This window comes from Eupeodes corollae, chromosome 1, assembly GCF_945859685.1.
Source record: "Eupeodes corollae chromosome 1, idEupCoro1.1, whole genome shotgun sequence".
NCBI classification, from domain to species: domain Eukaryota; kingdom Metazoa; phylum Arthropoda; class Insecta; order Diptera; family Syrphidae; genus Eupeodes; species Eupeodes corollae.
In genome coordinates, this window is record NC_079147.1 from 275,960,833 (window position 1) to 275,979,904 (window position 19,072).

Below are 19,072 nucleotides of genomic sequence, written 5' to 3' on the forward strand. Positions count from 1 at the left end.
TGTAAAACTGCAATTTTCGCGGATGATACCTGCATTTATGCAACAGATGCAATTGGTTCCTTAATCGAAACAAATCTGCAATCTGCTTTGTTCTCAGTGCAATCATATTGCAATGATTGGAAAATAAAATTAAACGCTTCTAAGACACAGGCCCTCTTTTTCACTAGAAAAAGAAAAGCCTGTTTCCTTCCAAGCAATAGGCTTCAGTTGAATGGTTTTCAAACTGAATGGAAATCGAGCGCTAAGTATCTTGGGGTGCACCTGGACAAAACGTTGACATTTAGTTTGCGTATTCAAGAACACTAAATAAACTTAATATGGCGATAAAAACTCTATATCCATTTATAAATCGTAGATCCAAATTGAGTGTTGAAAACAAATTGTTATTATACAAAGTAATATTTCAAAGTATAATGCTATATGGTTCTCCTGTATGTGGAACATGTGCTAAAAGTCATATTAAAAGGCTTCAAATTATGCAAAATAAAATTTTAAAAATGATGCTCAATCATCCCTGGCATTATTCTACGGAGGATCTGCACCAAGAAGCAGAAATTGAAAAAGTTGCATTTCGAACCTCAAAATTATACGATCGATATAAAATATTGTGCAGTTGTTCTGACAACAACTTTATATTAAATTTATCTAATTAAGGTGTTGTAATTTTTCTATTTACTTGTTTATTGTTTATTTTTTTTATTTATTTATTTTATTTATTTATTTATTTATTTATTGATTTATTGATTTATTTATCTACTTTTTTTTCGTGTTTATCTATTTATCTATTTATTTATTTTTGTTATTTGTTTAATTATTTATTATTGTTATTTATTTATTTGTTTAAATATTTATTTTTGTCATTTATTTATTTATTTATTTATTATTTTAAATTTTGTATATACATAACTGTGATAAACATAATTATGTTTCTATTTTTTGTTTTTCGGATATGTAAACAACATCTTTTTTTTGTGATACACACGAACCCATTTCTCTCTTCTCTCTTCTTACGGAAATATACTTATTTTTAAATTAAATGAAAGTTTTTCATGTAGCTTTTCCTTCTAAAAACTTCTTGTATCTGTGATATTATTATTGTATAAATGTTATAAGTTTTCCAGTAGTAAGGTAGAAAATACCATTTCTTTGTAAATTGTGCAATCTAGTTATACGAAAAAAAATTTATATAAATTCAGCTACAATAAACAAAAAAGAATTCCACGAGTAGTACTCACACAACATCTTAAATAGAGAACAAGGTTGGGGCCATCTGTATGAATACTCATTGAACGCTCTTCGCTATAGAACCAGAATAGTTGAGGAAAATTTTTAAGGTTTTAAAGTTTAAAAATTATAAAGAATATTTTATTGAATTGTATCTATTAGCTTTTTTTCGTATAAAAATAAATAAATAAATTAAGTGGCACAAGAGTTCATGAAGAACCAGGGTCTAGTGACTTACAACTCTCAACCATTCCTGTGTGCGAGTAATGGTGTCAGAGATGGAAGAGACACACAGTTTATATGCCGAATCCGAAAGGCTAATTTTGAGAAAGCACTTTTTCATGACAAGAATTACTCTTGGAGGATTTGTCAATTCCTCGCAAGAGGCAGTACCCGTGAAAACTTTTTTTAAAATTAAAGTGGCAAAGGCAGAGATTGAACCCAAGACCCCTTGCATGACAGTCTAATCCACTTTTTTTTTTTAAATTCATTTTTTTTTTAAATTCAATCTTAAAAATATCTTAAAGCCAGACAAAAATTCAAAAACTAGCCTAGTTAACCATAACTTACAACTAACTTAATGGTCCCATACGGACACCCTAGTCCAACGCACCAACCATCACGATACGGGTACTACTTTTTTTCGTATATATAAATTAAAACAAAAATGTCAGTCTTGTGGACGGCCTTCGGCTTAACCATTTAAGGACTTGTGTAATGTTACAATTAAGAATATAATGTTGTATCTTTTGAAGTCCATAAAACTTACTAAATAACTTATTAAAAATATTTAATTTACAGTAGATTTCTTCTACAACATTTTAGCTTATAGAAAATATAACTTAAGAAACCAAACTATATTAATATTTAAATATTTGAAATATGAATGTCTTGATGTGTTCATTATTGGTAACCTAATTTCAGAGTTCCTCTATATACACATTTCTTACCTGCTATAAGCCAATCTTCTATTTAAAACACTGATGCATAAAACATTTTTGTTTTATTATTAAAAAAGCATAAAAACTAGAAACATATTTATTTCAAATATCTACAAAAATGTAGATCAGTAGATCATAATTTAGAACAACAAATAAACAATTAAAAACTGAAAAACATCGAATCAAAATGTCTATCTAAAAATTTTTAATTGGTATATTAGAAAACATTTATATATGTACATACATATTTATACTAAAAACCGTGTGTTAACGCCTTCGTGAATCTAAATCGTGACAGAATGTCATTCTCACGCATAATCTTCACGATAAATACCAAAAAGTTTTTACGATCTAATAAACGAGCACAAATGCCATTAAGTTATTAATTCACTCATCATTCATCTCTCGTAAATAAAATATTTGCGTTCAGAGTACATTTTGGAATCTATTTCATTTAGAAAAAAATATTTTTCATTTTATGAAATTTGTATTCATAAAAAATGACAAGAAAATAAAATACTAAGCTCTTAAGATAATTAATTTAATTCAATTTTGTTTGATTCATTTTTTTAATAATTATTTCATCTTTATGATTGTAATGTATAAAGGATATTTAGATTAATTTTTGCAACTTATTTAAAGTAGTTGGGCTAACAATTAAACTTGGACATTTTTTAAGATTTAAATTAAGAAGAAAAAAGCAATAATATGTTTCCAAAAGATTCGTTTGTATTTAAAATAAAAAATAAATAATTTAACTTCACCAGAAAAATTTGGTGTTTTCAAAAATACAAATAAGCTAAGTATAGTATTTTATGTAATCAATTTTCAGAGTTATAAAAGGTGATTGGAACACTATTATAAGACTTTAAAAAAAAATTGCCATTGAGTGTCAATTTTATTCGTTTGACATAACGTAAGTCTAATTTAGTTCTTTTGTTCATATTTCGATGCCTTTTTTTACCTACTCGTATGTAAGTCGACAAATCTTAGTTTAGTTTGTTTTATTCAAATACATTGTTCACTAAAAAACCGTGTTTGGCGTTGATGTGTCAAAAACTACCTTTGGTTAAATCATTTTCACTTATATAAATAACTAGGCCTATTATAAGACTCTCAAAAATGTAAATATGGTGAAATATTGGGAAACGAAAATTAAACTTTCCTCCCGCAATATCAATTTACATAACGATATAAATAAGAACCACCCACACTTTAACTACTTATATGCGAGATGTTAATCGGAGACGTCTCCATTGTTAAGCTTGGTAATAATCAATGATCAAAATATTACTTGAGTTTTAGATGTAAATACAAGTACGTTCGACCTAATTTAATAATCATATTATTATATTTTTATTTAATCCAAATTGTTAATAAAATAAGTACATTTTAAAAATTTGATTTGGAAAATTTATATTTCAACAAGAAAAAAGCTTGGGTTCGAAAAGAAAATCAATCTTAAATTTGAAACATTAAACATAGAAACCAAAACATTTGAATGGCATCATCATTTTTGTTTAACGTTAAATAATAATTATGTGTACATATTCATTATAATGTCTTAATATCTGTTATTATTGAATTAATTAATTGACACCTTTAAAGTTGTATTTTTCGTTGTTTTTTTAATTTTGAGCTATTGCTATTCTATACCTACCTATACTATTGTACAAAAACTAGCTAGTGGAATATTTTAAACTTTGATTTCATTCATTGCCAATTAACTATCCTTCCACGTGTAAAATATATACATACGAGAGTATATAGCTAACATGAAAATAACACTTTTGAATCAATGATTTATGTCAACCACCCCCGCTTTTTAAACAAAAAAAAAGTACAAAGTAATCGAGTATACAAATAGGTACCTAAAATTAACAGTATACAGTATTTTCATCAATTTTATTGACAAACATAATATCATATTGATTGTGTACCTGGCCGGTAAATTGAAATTGAAAAAAAAAAACAATAGACAAAAACTAAACCCATAACTTGGGGTCGCACGATATGACTTTTTTGCTAGGAACTTGTTTTTAAAATTGAAAAAAAACAAGCTTGAAACAGATTATCCATTTTGCAGTTTCAAAAGTATGGGGCTGGAATTCGACATCTGTCAAATTAAGTTTTTTAACCAATTTTTCTTTTTCAGTTGAAAGTCTAACATTTACGAAAACGGATCGCTTAACTGTCGCACTGCGCATACAAATTTTTAAAACATACTTAAAAATGGTGATTCTGTCACAGCTACATATCGTGCTTTAAGAGGAGTTTATGGCAATTGGCAAAATTGTGAACAAATTTGAAGAGACTGGATTGGTTACAGATATTGTAAGTCCAGAAACACTTTCTTTCAAATCAGCTCACAGAATATATTCGAAGTTCAGCAGCAAACAAAACTATAAGTCAGAACACTTCTTATAAACAAAAGTGGTTCGATAAGGACTGCTGGAAAGCACGCACAAAATCTTTTGCTCTTCTGCGAGCCATGTGAACTACTAACAATCATCGACTAAAAATTTGGTACATCGAAGGAAATTGAATTTGAAAATCTACAAGCAATTGGGTCAAAAAAGAAACTCAAAGGATTTCTGAAAAATCACGAGGGAGATCAATGGAATGTAGTATAAAATAGGCATAGGCTTATCCGCTGAAGATCTTTCTGCTCACTTCAGGCTCCTTCTTTCCAACAATTCTAATTTAATGTTCTCCTACGCTGAACCATTAACTGTATGACACATTAGACGCTGATATTTCAATTGAGGAAATACAAGCTGTGATCCTAAATGCGAAGAATGGAAAAGCTCAAGGTGAAGACGGGATTCCATATGAGTTTTTTAAAAATGCTACACCTACATTCTTTAACAATTTCAATTTCAACAAAGTGTTCTTCACAGCTGAAATCCCCTCTTCTTTTAAAAAGTCTGTAATATTTCTTATTCACAGAAAAAGGACCTTTTGACGTTGTGGAAAATTACATAGGAATTTCTTTTATGAATTTCATAGGGAAAATATTCTGTGGCGTTCTTGTAGAGAGACTTAAAAAGGTATTCTATCTGAACTTCAAGCTGGCTTCAGAAAAAATTATTGAACTATTGATCAGATATTTACTCTGTCATCCATTGTCAAAGCGTTTCATGCCAGGAACAAAAAAGTTTACTCATTTTTTGTGGACTTTAAAGCTGCCTTAGACCTGGTTAAGTAAAATGCTCTCTTCTCCACAACTTGGCATATCTTCCAACTTTATTAGAGTGATAAAAGAATTGTACACTCATACAAATGCAGCAGTTTGGGATGTCACATCACATTCAGAATGGTTTGCTAAAAAAATACTAGCGTGAAACAAGGTTGTCTCCTTAGTGCATTGTTGTTTACTCTGTTTATAAACGGACGTAGCAGATGATCTTTCCGGAGGAGAAAGAATTGCGAATACTACCATAAATGTGTTCTTATATGCAAGTGACCTTGTCATACTCTAAGAATCACCAGAACAAATGCAGAACTGCAAACGATGGGGACTAACAATTAATACAGAGAAGTCAAAAATGATGATGATTGCGGTATATCCTAGAGTTCACAATGAGAGGCAATCGACTTATGACGGTCATTTTTAGAAACCCCTAAAGAATTCAAATATTTGGGAGTTAAACTAAATCCGACTTTAAATTTCAACAAAAACCTAATCGAAAAAGCCAATAGCTCTCAAAGCTTGCTTAACCTATCATGGAAAAATGTGTTTTCCAACAAAAGAATAATTTTATTTGCAAAACATAAGATATTCAATGCAGTAGTTAAATCAACTCTTTACTATGCTTCTCAAGTTTGGTGGTCATATTAGAACGAGGAAATTGAGAAATCCCATAGGAATTTCATAAAAAAGCTCTTCAAACTACCCCAAAATACGCCTTGTTACGCTATATACTTGGAAAGCGGACTACCAAAACTCTTGACAAATACACTCAAGTCTCAGGCTGACTTCATAATAAAGGTTTGCTGTCATTATGAGGAATCAAGGCTTTCAAAAAGACTACTTTTGTATGAGTTGAGGAATAATGACTGGTGGTATGAAAGAAACCTTACATATTGATGTGAACAACGAACGTAATTTGAAAAACCAACTCTACCGCATTATTCAGAAAAACGAAGACTCTATTCGAGATGCCTTCATCGTTAAAGCTCGGTATTCTGAAAGTAGAAGTTTATACGGTCAGCTTAATTTAAATCTAAACAAGAAAAACTACTTTCAAGTGATATTCAAAGCAAGTTGTGATCTCTTTTCTTTGAATGATAACTCTTATAATTGAAGCTTTAATCAATTCTGCACGCTTTGAAATCTAAAATTGGAAGAAGATTGCTTTCATATCATAAGTGTATATATAAGCAATATTTAAAGCGCAAAGGCAACATTTCTTTGGAAAACAATCATTAATTATGCAGATAACTATCAAACTTCTAAACGAGTATGACTGGAAAACCCTAAGCAGTTTCTTAAAAACATTTTACAAGTACAGGATGTAATTAATATCAGAATAGCTTACAAATAGCTTGCACAACAAAAATTGATTAAAAATGGATCGATACACACTTCAAAAACCCAGTACTTGGTTTAGCAAGAAATTCCTGGCCTTGTTAATTCTCGGTGATCAAAATTTTGGTTAAACACACTTTTATACTTTTGTTTTTTAGGGTCACGTCCAGGATTTGGTGAACGTTTCCAGCTGTAAAGGGGTAAATTTGTTGATATTTTAATTAAAAAATAAAAATACAGCTCCTGTTTGCTTTTCGAAATTTTTTAAACAAGTAGATTTTTTTATGAAATTCATAAATCGCCCTTAAATTAACTCCCTACATATTTTGACGCAGGTAATAAACAAAAACGGTACAAAAAATCGAAAGCGGAAAATTCACAGCTAGGTGTGAATTTGATGAGAATTTGCATAATTTTTTTTGTTGAGAAGTGGGCGTACTACGAAGTATCTTATCTTTATCTCTCTTTGAAAACCAATATAAACGGAACTTATATTAGACACTTAAAAACATATACATAAGTTTAGCTTAAGATACCCGTATCTGCTTTCAAAAAGGTAACGTCATCTCAAATACTGTCGATTTGTCGTCAGCATTAAAGTTTGCGCCTCACAAAATAAAATAAGCGATGTGCGAAAAATTGTTTTCGTATATTTGCATTTTTCTTTAAAAACTTCATGTATACCTACCTATTTGCTTTAGACATTTACGAGTTCTTCTTAACTATTGTGGTATGTGAAAATAGCGTTAAAATTGTCATTTATACCCATCATCATAGTCGAAAAATAATAGTTAATAACCGCGTTACAAGTTACACGTAGGTGCACAAATAAATTTAAATTGGATAGGTTATTAGGTGTGTAGGTATTTGGGATGTTTAAACAAGGTGAATGGAAAAATTATTGAACCGACAAATTATTCCAAGAAAAAAGAACGTACGTAGAAGATAAATTAATGTGGTGTTTATTTGCATCTGTCTGCCATTTGGAGAAATTGACTTTAACACAAATTTGTTTTGGTTTTATAACAATATCTATTTTAAAATCAATAAGATATTATACATTAATCTAGTGGTGTGTATTATAAGCTCAAAGATGAATTATGTTTATTTTGTACGATTTGGAGAAATGAGCTATGACATTGATAAGAATTTGCAAGCACAGAAGGGCCTTTGCTTAGGTATTTAGTTAAGTTTTAAAGTATATATTTTTTAAATATTATGTCTGTGGCTAACATTATAGTTTATTTAGTGTTTAATGATCATTAGTAGCGAATGGTGTGAGCAGTACCATGCGTCCTTTATTATACATTAATTAGTTATGAAATCGATAATTAAAAATCATGAGAATCAACAAGAACTAACATTTAACTATTCAATCGAAATAGATAAATGCGCAAATGCCATGAAACAACGACAAAATGGGCTCGTATAGTCAAAAAGGGCAAGTATAATGTTCTAAGCATATAAGTGGCTTATTTTAAAGAACTGAATTAAGATATGAACCAACCAGAAACCCATTTTTCGTGTATACATATCTTCAGATTTGAAAAGACCTAACTTTCATCACCTTGCAAAACAAAATGTATTTATGTCAGTTTGTAGCTATAGCATGAAAATGTGGTTGTAAATTAAGGCTCATGTTTGCAAAAATGAAATGCAGGTAACATTGTGTATTTTTTCAAGTACCTTAACACAAAACTGGCAGTAACTTCGACGGTGATGGTGGTCCATTGGCCTTCAGCCAAAATATTTTCTCACACCATATGCGTACAAGACATTATACCTATACCAGTCAATCAGCGTACAAATAAAAAATAACGAAAAATTCAAGGAATATACGCACTAAAGTAAATTCCTTTGCTTCAAAAACTTAACAAAATGAAATAAAAAAACAAGAAAAACTTAAATGCCAAAAGGGACGACAAACAAGCCGTAGCAAAGTCGATTCGATTTGACACGCAAGAAAATGAGACTTTAACAAGAGAAAAAACAAGTGGCTTGGTGGCAATAAGGAGATATAAGTTGTGCGTACCTATCCTGCACATATCTATATGTATATATAAAAATGTACGCAGTACCTACTAGCTTACTCTTTTTGAATGTTTTTAAGCACTAATGTCCGGATCTTCGTCGGATGGTTTGGGGCGTGACCAAAACCTTGTTATTCACCTTTAAGTCCAAGTTCTGCGAAATAATATTTAACTGCGCAGCAAAAAGTATCACAGAACAGCACCATCACCGCATCACTCGCTTGACTAATCGTGTCATTATATGATGTGGCCAACAATAAGTTTTTTCTGCCATGTATGCCATAAGCTAAGCGTGTAAAAATCGAACTTCGATTGGTTGACACACAATAGCCATATCAAGCGACCGGCTCAATTCTTTGGCAACAACAACAAAAACAATGTTATTGAAAGTTGCCAATATTCTCGATCGAGTTTTTGTTTTGTTGTTTTCTTTATTCTGAAAGGGAGGAGTGTTAAGTAGGGTATAGGCTTATATTATGAAGAGGCTGAGCTTGATGTCGAAATGAAAGCCGGAGGATTACTTTTTTTTAGTGTATTAAAATTGACTTAATTGATCGACGTATAAAGGAGCCTTCATACTGTAGCTTCAATTAAAGCATATTATTTTTATTTTGTTTTTTGAAAAAGATTATAAGTTCAAGGGACAAATTTTAAAACAGATGCATGGACATTGTCAGATGTTACAATTTTATGTTATCAGACATTTTCCACGACCACATTTGCCGATCCTTGGAACTTAATATGAGCCCGATAACAGACGAGATGTATCCGGAGACATACTAGCAGCTTTACCAATATGTTATCAGAAATGATGCGGAAGCAGTTCTAGGGTTCTCACAGCCACCACCGGGGAACCTCTGATTTGACTCCAAATGTACTCAAGCACACAGACTGCGGCAGCAAAGGACAACACGGATCTTCTGTCAGCTACATGTCGATAAAAGAAGGGATAGGAAAAAGGCCCATGAACATCGTGAATTCGAAAAAAACCAAGGATACTTTGGTAGGGAAACAGGAGTGCAGAGTTTTTATAGACGAATCAAGAGACAAACATCGGGATTCACTAGCCACCCCGGAGCTTGCAAAAATAAAAAGAATTGGTGATGAAGTCCACTATCCCGTCAACGAGCAACCCCGACAAATACATTTGGTTGATGATCTATAGAGTTCTACCCACTAGACCTGAATGAGATCAGAGTTGCCATCACCAGACTAAATTCGAACAAAGCTGCCGGTGATGCCGGGTTAACGGGCGGAGTTTTTCAAGCACGCCTAAGCTGATCTGGTAAGGAGCTTGCCCCAACTCATAAACAAAATCTGGTGGCAAGCAAAAATGCCCGACAAGTGGAATTTAAACACTGTCCGATCCATAAGAAAAGTGACCTCGTTATCTGCGCTAACTACAGAGGCATCAGTCTATTAAACATCGCCTGCATGAACACCTGAAGCCAGCCCCAAATGGACTGATCAGTCATTATCAATGTGGCTTCAGGCCTTGAAAATCTTACACCGCTATGGCTGACGTTGGAGAATTCTCCTTGGTGTGTCAGACTTGGTAGAGACTTAAGCGAAACCTTCGAAAGCCCCAGAGGATTTCGACAAGGAGATGCACTGTCATGTAGATGCTTTAATATTGTTCTTGACAGAGTGGTATGAAACACCAATGGTACCATCTTTTAACAATCCTCACAGTATCTATTTATTTTTTGCTATTGATATAGTGATATAGTGTAGACCTAATTCCGAAATTTGTCGTGTGGGTTGTGGCTTGATGGATGCTGTTTCGATTTCTCACTTGGTGGTTATGATAGCTACTTCTTGAAGATAATTCAGTATTAGAGAATACTGTTGAATATTTAATTTTGTGAATGTGGAGAACCATGTTCATTTTTGCTTCATCCTTAACCATTAGAACTTGGAGCTGGTTATAAATCCAACGAGTGATTGTATACCATCTAAATCCGAATAAATTTTGTAATGCTTTATTTTGTGCAATTTTCAAACTTTGAATCAAGCTGTGAACCGCTATAAACCATACATTGATTCCGTACGTTAGATGACTATGAAAAAGGGCAAAGTATATTTGTGTTTGAAGACCTTCAGGTAGTTACTACGAATTCGACCGAAAACTCCAGCTAGGGATGAAAGTTTTTTTGAAAGTTTTGATATGTGGTATTTCCAGTTCAGTAATGAATCCACCCAAAGTCCAAGACATTAAACTGACTAACTTGTTCCACAGTCGAGCCTTGGTAGATAATGTTATGGGGTATTCGATTTGCTGAAGACGATATATTTGATTTTTTTGGCATTAGCATATAATTTTTGGGCATTCATCCAAGATTTAATCTTATCAAGATCATTATTCATCTGTTCTTTGAGTTCAGTAACAGTTTGGGTAGAATACATACGACTGATGTCATCTGCAAATAATACTAAATATCTATTTGGAATCAAGTTTGTAAGATCTTGAATATATGATAAAAAAGTGTCGGTCCAAGTACACTACCTTGTGGTACCCCATCTCAACTAGTTGCTTATGGCTTGTACATCCGTCCAAACTTATGTACTGACATCGATTTTCGAGGTAAGACTTGAACCAATTAAATGAAAAACCTCTTAGTGCTAGCGCAAAAAGCTTTCGTAGCAGTATTTTATGGTTGACGATGTCGAATGCTTTTGACAAGTCTATGAAAAGCGCGCTGGCAAGGTTGTGATTGTCTTTATTTCTTTGAAGGTGTGACATCATGTCTACCAGTGTTGTTTTTGTGCCTAATTTTTTCCGGAAACCGAATTGTGTTGTGCTTAACAGTTTATTTCGCTCGATATATTTGAGTAATTGGTTGTAAATAACTTTTTCGGTAATCTTCAATAAGATTGGTCAAATTGAGATGGGGCGATAATTGTTGTAGTCTTCAACATTGTCATTCTTAAAGACAGGGATAACTCGGGCTGTTTTCATCATACTTGGAACGTAGCCAACGTGAACGAAGGATTTGTTTATGAGTGTAATATACAGGATCTTGGCTGTGCTGAGTGTAGACAAATCAAAATGAGCAATGTTATCTTAAATATGCAGATGTCTTCGACATTATGGGAAGAACCAAACGGGCAGTTACGAGTGCCTTTTCCGATATTGAGTCTGAAGCGAACAAAATGAGTCTTGCGAAAATGAAGTATTTACTGTCATTGAAAAGAGTCAATTCGCAACGTAGACTCGGTCAGAAGACCGTGACCATTGATAAATATAACTTGCAAATGACATCAGCGCTGAAATTAAACGTAGAACTACTCTTGCTAGTCGCTGTTTCTTTGGCTCAAGTAAGCGAATGAGAAATAAGGCCAAATAGACACTGTACAAAAACCTTAATCATCCCAGTCATACTCTATGGTACAGAAGCATGGACTCTTTCGCAGGTGGATGAATAATCCCTTAATATCTTTGAGAGGAAAGTTCTACGACGCGTATATGGACAAGTTTGTGTCAACGGGCAAAATAATATCTGGCGGAACAGATACAATCACGAACCACACGAGCGGTGCAGGTACATGCCACTGGTCAAAAAACTACGTGTTCAACGATTGAGATAGCTAGGGCATGGAAAGCGAATGAAAATTGAAGCTCCAACCCGTTGTAACTTAAAGAAACTTTCCTGTTTTTTTTTCAGCAAAATAAAATTTCCAAACTTTTTTTTTTTTTAATTTCATTCATCAGGTCAAAAATAAACCTTCTAATCAAAACTATGCTCCTTCGTCATTACTCATTACTCATTATTAAAAATCGTCCTTTTTACTTCTGCTTTCATAAATCCTTTTATTTTCATTTCTGTGTTTCTGAAGAGTTTAATTTATTCCATCGCCTTTAGCAGGAATCATTTATCACCTTCAATAGGACATTAGCTCCTTTCCATTGCCCATCAAACATTCGTCTTTCAATATCATTATCCTTCGCAGCTAGCACACTGTAATTTCAAATTGAATCCTCACGCCATCAGGCAAGCACACCATAGCCATCATTAGACTCAAGATAATAAAAAAAAAAACAACAACAAAAATACACCCAACATAAATATTGACTTTTCGTTTAAATTGCATGCAACACACGACACAACAATTTCGTGCAATCAAATTGATTTCAATTTGACGACAAATTATACAAGCTACCCTTTAAGGTTGTGGGTTTTATAAGGAAGACTTATTCCTTTTTTTTTGCTATCTTATTCCTCCTGTGCGGATAGTAAGGTATACAGACTCGTATAGACGTATTGGCAGAAGGGGTTGGATTTCTTTTTCCAAATGAATCGGTATCCAACAGAGTGTGCACAATAGCTCGGGATATATATCGGGATACTCAGGATATGAGAATAGAAAGAAAAAAATAAGAAACCCAAAATGTAAAATAATTCCTGAGTCCTGAATCGTGATTGAAAGAAAAAGGAAGAAGGGTGATGTTCATCGAAGTTTGCTTTGGCTTTTTAAACATTTATCTTTCTTTTCGTTGAATTATTCCTCCCTGCAGCTCAAATTCAAGGATGTGGTTATGTAAAGATATTCTGGAGACGAAAAGTCTGCACACACGAAAACCAAAAAAGAAAAAGAAAACAAAACAACAACATCAGTACATGTATCCTTCCTCTCACCGCACTTTAATAAAAGACGAACAAAAAATAAATAATGAAAGAAAAATCCAAAGGAATTCATGAGCTGGAAGCTAAATGGAACATGCCAAGGCATTTGAAAATGAGACTACGAGTATACAAGTCTGTGTTTTTGGCTTTGCTTTGACAACGACAGTGTATTTTCGTGTTGTCAAGAATTGATGCAAGATCCCAGACTTATGAAGGGTTCTTAACCATGTGGCCACAAAAATGTACATAAGGAATCTACTTCAAAAATGTTCAATGTTCAGTGTGATGATGATGATGTCCTGTTTTTCTGTTTTTTTTTTTTTGAGTTGGCATTGGCACCCCTTTTCATTGTTCTCATTTTATATTTGTTTTATTCTTTTTTATTATTATTTTATTGTTGTTCATTATTTTTGCTTTTTGACATAAATATCTGACGAGCTGTTGATATTTAATGAAGAATTGTGAAGTGGGCTATCACGTGTTAAGGCTGAAGACTGATGTAACTTAAAGTAAAATTTACTCACTAAATCGATATTGAAGAAAAACTTTAATAAGCAAGATTTAAGGCCTTAAACAAGGCTTTGCAATGTCCTTCCCCTTCCCCTTCTCTTCTTCAATTAGTACATAGTGAAGTTAAAAACTACAACAGCCATTAAAACACCCCTTTAAATAAAAAGTATTACATTTATGTATCAAGTTCGAAGCTCAGCTCTTTTGTTTTTCTAATAAACAACTTTAATAATTTCTCACGATTCAAAAAAAAAAATATGTTTTCTTTGTTTATAAATAAAAATAACATAAAACTCTTTAAAAATTAAAGGTTAAACAATTCCCGCATTGATCTTCCCGTTTAGGTCGACAAATTGCCCTCACTTTGCCATGTTACCCTAATGACTCATCACCCATGCGAGAGATGCGAGATTATAACCAGAGTAAGTAAGTACACTCATATACGCATATAACATCAAAATAACTAGCTATACAAGCCATTTAGGTTTATAAAAGCGACCGCCTTTCACATAAACACTGTATCCACGTAGATAATTGAAATGCGCAATGCCTATCATTAACCCCCCAACATTTATATGAGTTTGTCCTTAAAATTAAAGAGAGCCCCATTACTGTTTTCCCCGAAGATGTTTGCACGATGGATCTGAATCTGCAGCAGCCAATAGCCAGCAGCTAGCAGCTAGCAACCATCAGAGAGCTAAAGCAACAACAGCAGCAGCGGCAGCAGGAGCAATCAGCCAGCCATGCGTCATAATGCCCGCAAAAACGCTCGGCGTATATATACGTTTCATCCAATTATCAGCGATCGCACTCCGCACAATTGGTGATGCTGATGTGTGATGGAGATGTGAGGGGCTAGAGGGTGGCAGAGGAAAACAGAGAAAGAGCATAGGCAATGCGCCTCCTCCACCGTAATCGCCTTCATGATGTTGCTGATCGTGCGCATAAATCAAAACGTTCATTACAGGTGCAGAGCAGCAAGATACGTGCTAGTAGTCTATCGTATATGCCATTCGGTGGGTCCCTATCTTCAGGACGGGGATCTTCCGTCCGACAACAAGACACGTACTCGCGACTCAACTCATTCTCCGAGCTCGACAAGCGGACCGCACGATTTCTACCCCGACTGAAACATAACTCACCGCAGCAATCACTCTGTGCTCACTCTGCGTGTGTGCATAAAGTTGCCTCAAGCCGCCGCCTCTGCGCCGCTGCACCGCGCAAGGCTCATCGGTCCTTGGTTGTCGGCGTAGCGTGGCGAGGCGTTCGTCGTTGTCTTCGTCAGGGTGGGTAGGCAAGTGAAGCACTTGGAGTCGATGGGAAAATTACCGGGCATCCGTGTGCGTTGTTATGGCGAATGGCGATGCTGGCTGCTGATGAAAAGTCAAGTTGCGCGTGCGTGTTCGTGTTCATATCGCGACCACATGCGCTTATTAATTTGCGTTCCATGCAATCATTCGCCTCAAGTACTCCAAATTGGAGCATCTTGTTAGTCGGTAGCGATAGCGGTAGCGGTATACCGGTCCGCAAGCCACCGCCGCTGCTGTACTATATACCTATCACATCAGACTGTCTATAGAGGTTCAGGGATCACCCTCAATGTCAGGCGAACCTTCACTCCCGATCTGTCCGGCTTGACAATGATGAATTTATTGCAAATGCGAGTACTTATTGACCACCTGGGCCACAGGAGCAATCAACATTACACAGAAATCGGCCAACTTAACCAGTTTTCTGCGCAGCACAGATATTTCCATTCCACCGCATGTACATGTGTCGGTTGTGCTAATTCTCAGGAATTAGCATCGAATATGGCCATTGACGACCGCGAGACGACAGCCGATGAGGTCGTATCTGCCCCCAATGTTGGAATGAAGAAATATTTCCTCCCGTCTCACTATTCAAACGTCGCGTCGTCGTCAAATTGCATCGTCAACATCGTCGCCAATTGAACTAATGGTAAAAAATGCCGCCAGCCATGCGTAATGTGTGCCACAAAAGTTTACATCTCTTGGCTCTGCATACTGAGTTTTATAGTAAAGACGGCAAAAGACCACAAGACTTATATCGGCCAATTCCGATACTAATGACCTGAACAAATTGACAATTTATTGCGCGATTGCAGTGTCCTGCTGTCCATACACACACTCACTTTGTCTCCGGGTATCGTTCTGAGCCTATTCTCCAGCTCCATAGCTTTTCGAAAGACCAACAAAGAAAAGAACGTTGAAGTTTGCCTAAGCAAAAATGGCATGTTAAATTATCATTTGCAAAGGTATTTCCAAAGATAAAAACGTATCTATCTTTTCTTGTGTGTGTGCCTTGATGTTTTCTCAAATCTGTGCCTATAGTGTATTAGGCATGCTGCCTTGCCTCGAGTTACGAGCTGAATTAGATTCTGGAACTTGGTTCTTTTTTTTATACATTTTTGTTTTGTTGAAAATTTACTTTGTATGAGAAGAAATTCTAATGCGAAGAGAAATTTTAGGAGAGCGAAATAAATGTTATTTTTTAAGGGAAAATAAAGTATAGTTCAGGAAGTTTAGACATTCAGTTCATTATGTCTTTATTTATACGTCCTAAGCACTTCATATAAATTGGCCTCTAAATTAGGTATGCAGATCAAATTCAGAGCTAAGATAGGTGTCAAAGTGCAACTTAATCCAAATTATTAAGGACTTTGGTGTTTTTGAAAAAAGTTTTTAATTTCTAATAATTCTACGAAAAAGAAGCTGATAACGCAGTTTTCGTACGATTAACCGATTTAATATAAAGAGGTAAGTACATCGCTCAGATTTTTTGATTCCTTGTAGATCTTTGGAGTGAACCATGTCATAAAGGACATTAAACCGTATTTTGCATAGAACTTAAATCTTAAGGTTTTAAAGTTCAGTAAACACAATAACCGCAGTCGGTCGATCACCATAAATATTTTATCATTCACTGATTGGGACCTTGAAATCCATCAAAATGATAGGAATTTTCATTGAAAAATCATCTTCCAATAATGATTGTTGAAAAGCAGCATCGTTCTCCACTTGTCATTGTTCGATACAGTTTTTGAGGTCCAAAATAGGAAATTGAGATATGAGGCTGGGGAAACTGTTTAAATTTTAAAACAAGTGTACTTTTTTTAGGCATAACCTTTGGATACAGGAGGAAATTCGTGCAACACAGTCTGCATTTTATCTATGGTCAGTATTGAAAGCTTTTGGTGTGGAAGACGTTTATTTTCAGCAAGCTGGTAAAATTTTGGTTTTGCAATCGTTTTTTATTATATCATTAATTCGTTAATGGGTCTTAGGGAACATTTTCAATAATAATTAATTTTAAATCAGTTTAAACAACTTTTATCTTCCCGAACGGTGCAACAAATCTGTACATTGTTTTCGACAAAATAAAGATTATTGCGCTTAATGCTTCAAAAACAAATAGTAGTTTGGCATCGGGCTCTCTTGTCACAAATGTGTGCCTTCGGTTGTGACGAATCGTTTCTTCGTTGCATTAATAATTAAAAAAGAGAGGGATATGATCAAGCCTGAGAAACACAAAATAAATGCTGGTGTTCCCCAAGGTTCTGTTCTGTCTCCGACACTCTTTCTCATTTTTATCAGTTCATAATTTGAAACTTCTTATCCTTTTACCTTTCTCGCTGACAATAGTACCTTCAGCTTTGTATATTCCTTTTTAGAATCAAAAAGCTGCTCTTTGGATTTGGTTCTTCAACAGTAATATAATCTCATTAAATTCTGATAGAGATTTTTTCTTAAGCCGTACTACACGAATGTGGAATACTTTGCCTCACTCTGTCCTTATTTGTCATTGCAATATTTAGGAGTTCAGAAACAATTTTCATAGACACCTTCTTTAAAACACTCTCTCCCTTTAATATACAACAAATTCATAAACCAAAACTATTTCATAAAAAGTTGAACACAAATATATAGGAGCTGCTTTGCTTTGGCATCAATGTAACAAACAAACTAAAAGAACGTTTTTCATATTGCCTGACAAGTTTAAAAGTTTTCCACATATTCCTTACCAATTACTAGTATTAAAAAAAAGAGGCTCCGCTGCGATCCACACTGATAACACCGTCTGTCGATTTGTCTTCCAAGTCAATATCTTCTTTCTTCACGCGATATCGAGATCCGAACGTCAAGTTTTACTAAATGTTCTTACTAATTTTTGAAAATTTCATTTTTTATGAAAAAATAGAACGACTGTTGGATATAAAAAATAAATACCGATTGTCGAAAAGAATATTATTTGTGAGATAAAATTAGTTTGTAGCCAATATTTTCTATTTTTGAAATGATATTTGTGGGGAAAGTATATTTATACCAAGTTTTGGTGTTGTGTTTTTGTTTAGGTTTTTATTATTTGTTCAAAAACTGTCAATTCGATTTTTTAAAAATTAGACTGAATGTTGACAGTAATATTTTTAAAAGGTGAAATAAGTTTAAAGTCAATATCTCAAAGTTTCGAAACGATATTTGAGTCGAACCGAATGTTGAAAACAAATATTTCATATAACATACAATTATTTTAAAGCCAATATTTTTAATTTTTGAAAAAATATTTGAGTCAAAAATCATTTTTTGCGCTGTACTGTGGGTGTGGATTCAAAGACTTTCCGGTCCGGAGCATTAGTTTCCATGCGCTCCACGAGACCCAGCCATCATAGTCGTTGGAATTTTATCCTTCCGTCTAAGTCCAATTATAAGTCGCTGTACAGCTCGTCGTTCCATCTTCTAATCTACTCCCCTTCGATGAATCACACGAAAAACTTTTCTCTCGAACCGACCCAAGGTGATTTCATCCGCTTTTGTCATAGTCCATGCTTCTGCACCGTATAGCAGGATTTTGGTCCCTCGAGAGAGGACTAATCCAAAAAACAGCGGTTAACAAGATTTATTCTTTTTTTGATCTCAGCGCTGGTGCTGCTTTCTGCCTTTACAGCGGAGCCTAGGTAGACGAAGTCATTGACTACCTCAAAGTTATGTCTGTCGATGGTGACGTTTTGACCAAGACGCCGGTGGTTTTGTTTTTCCCACATTAACCGTTAAACCCATTTTTGGCTCCTCTGTTTCAACACTCACAAAAGCCCCTTTGACATCACGCTGAGTTCGTCCGATTATGTCAATGTCATCAGCATATGCTAGTAATTTGACAGATTTTTCTACTATTCTTTCAACTACGATGTTAAAA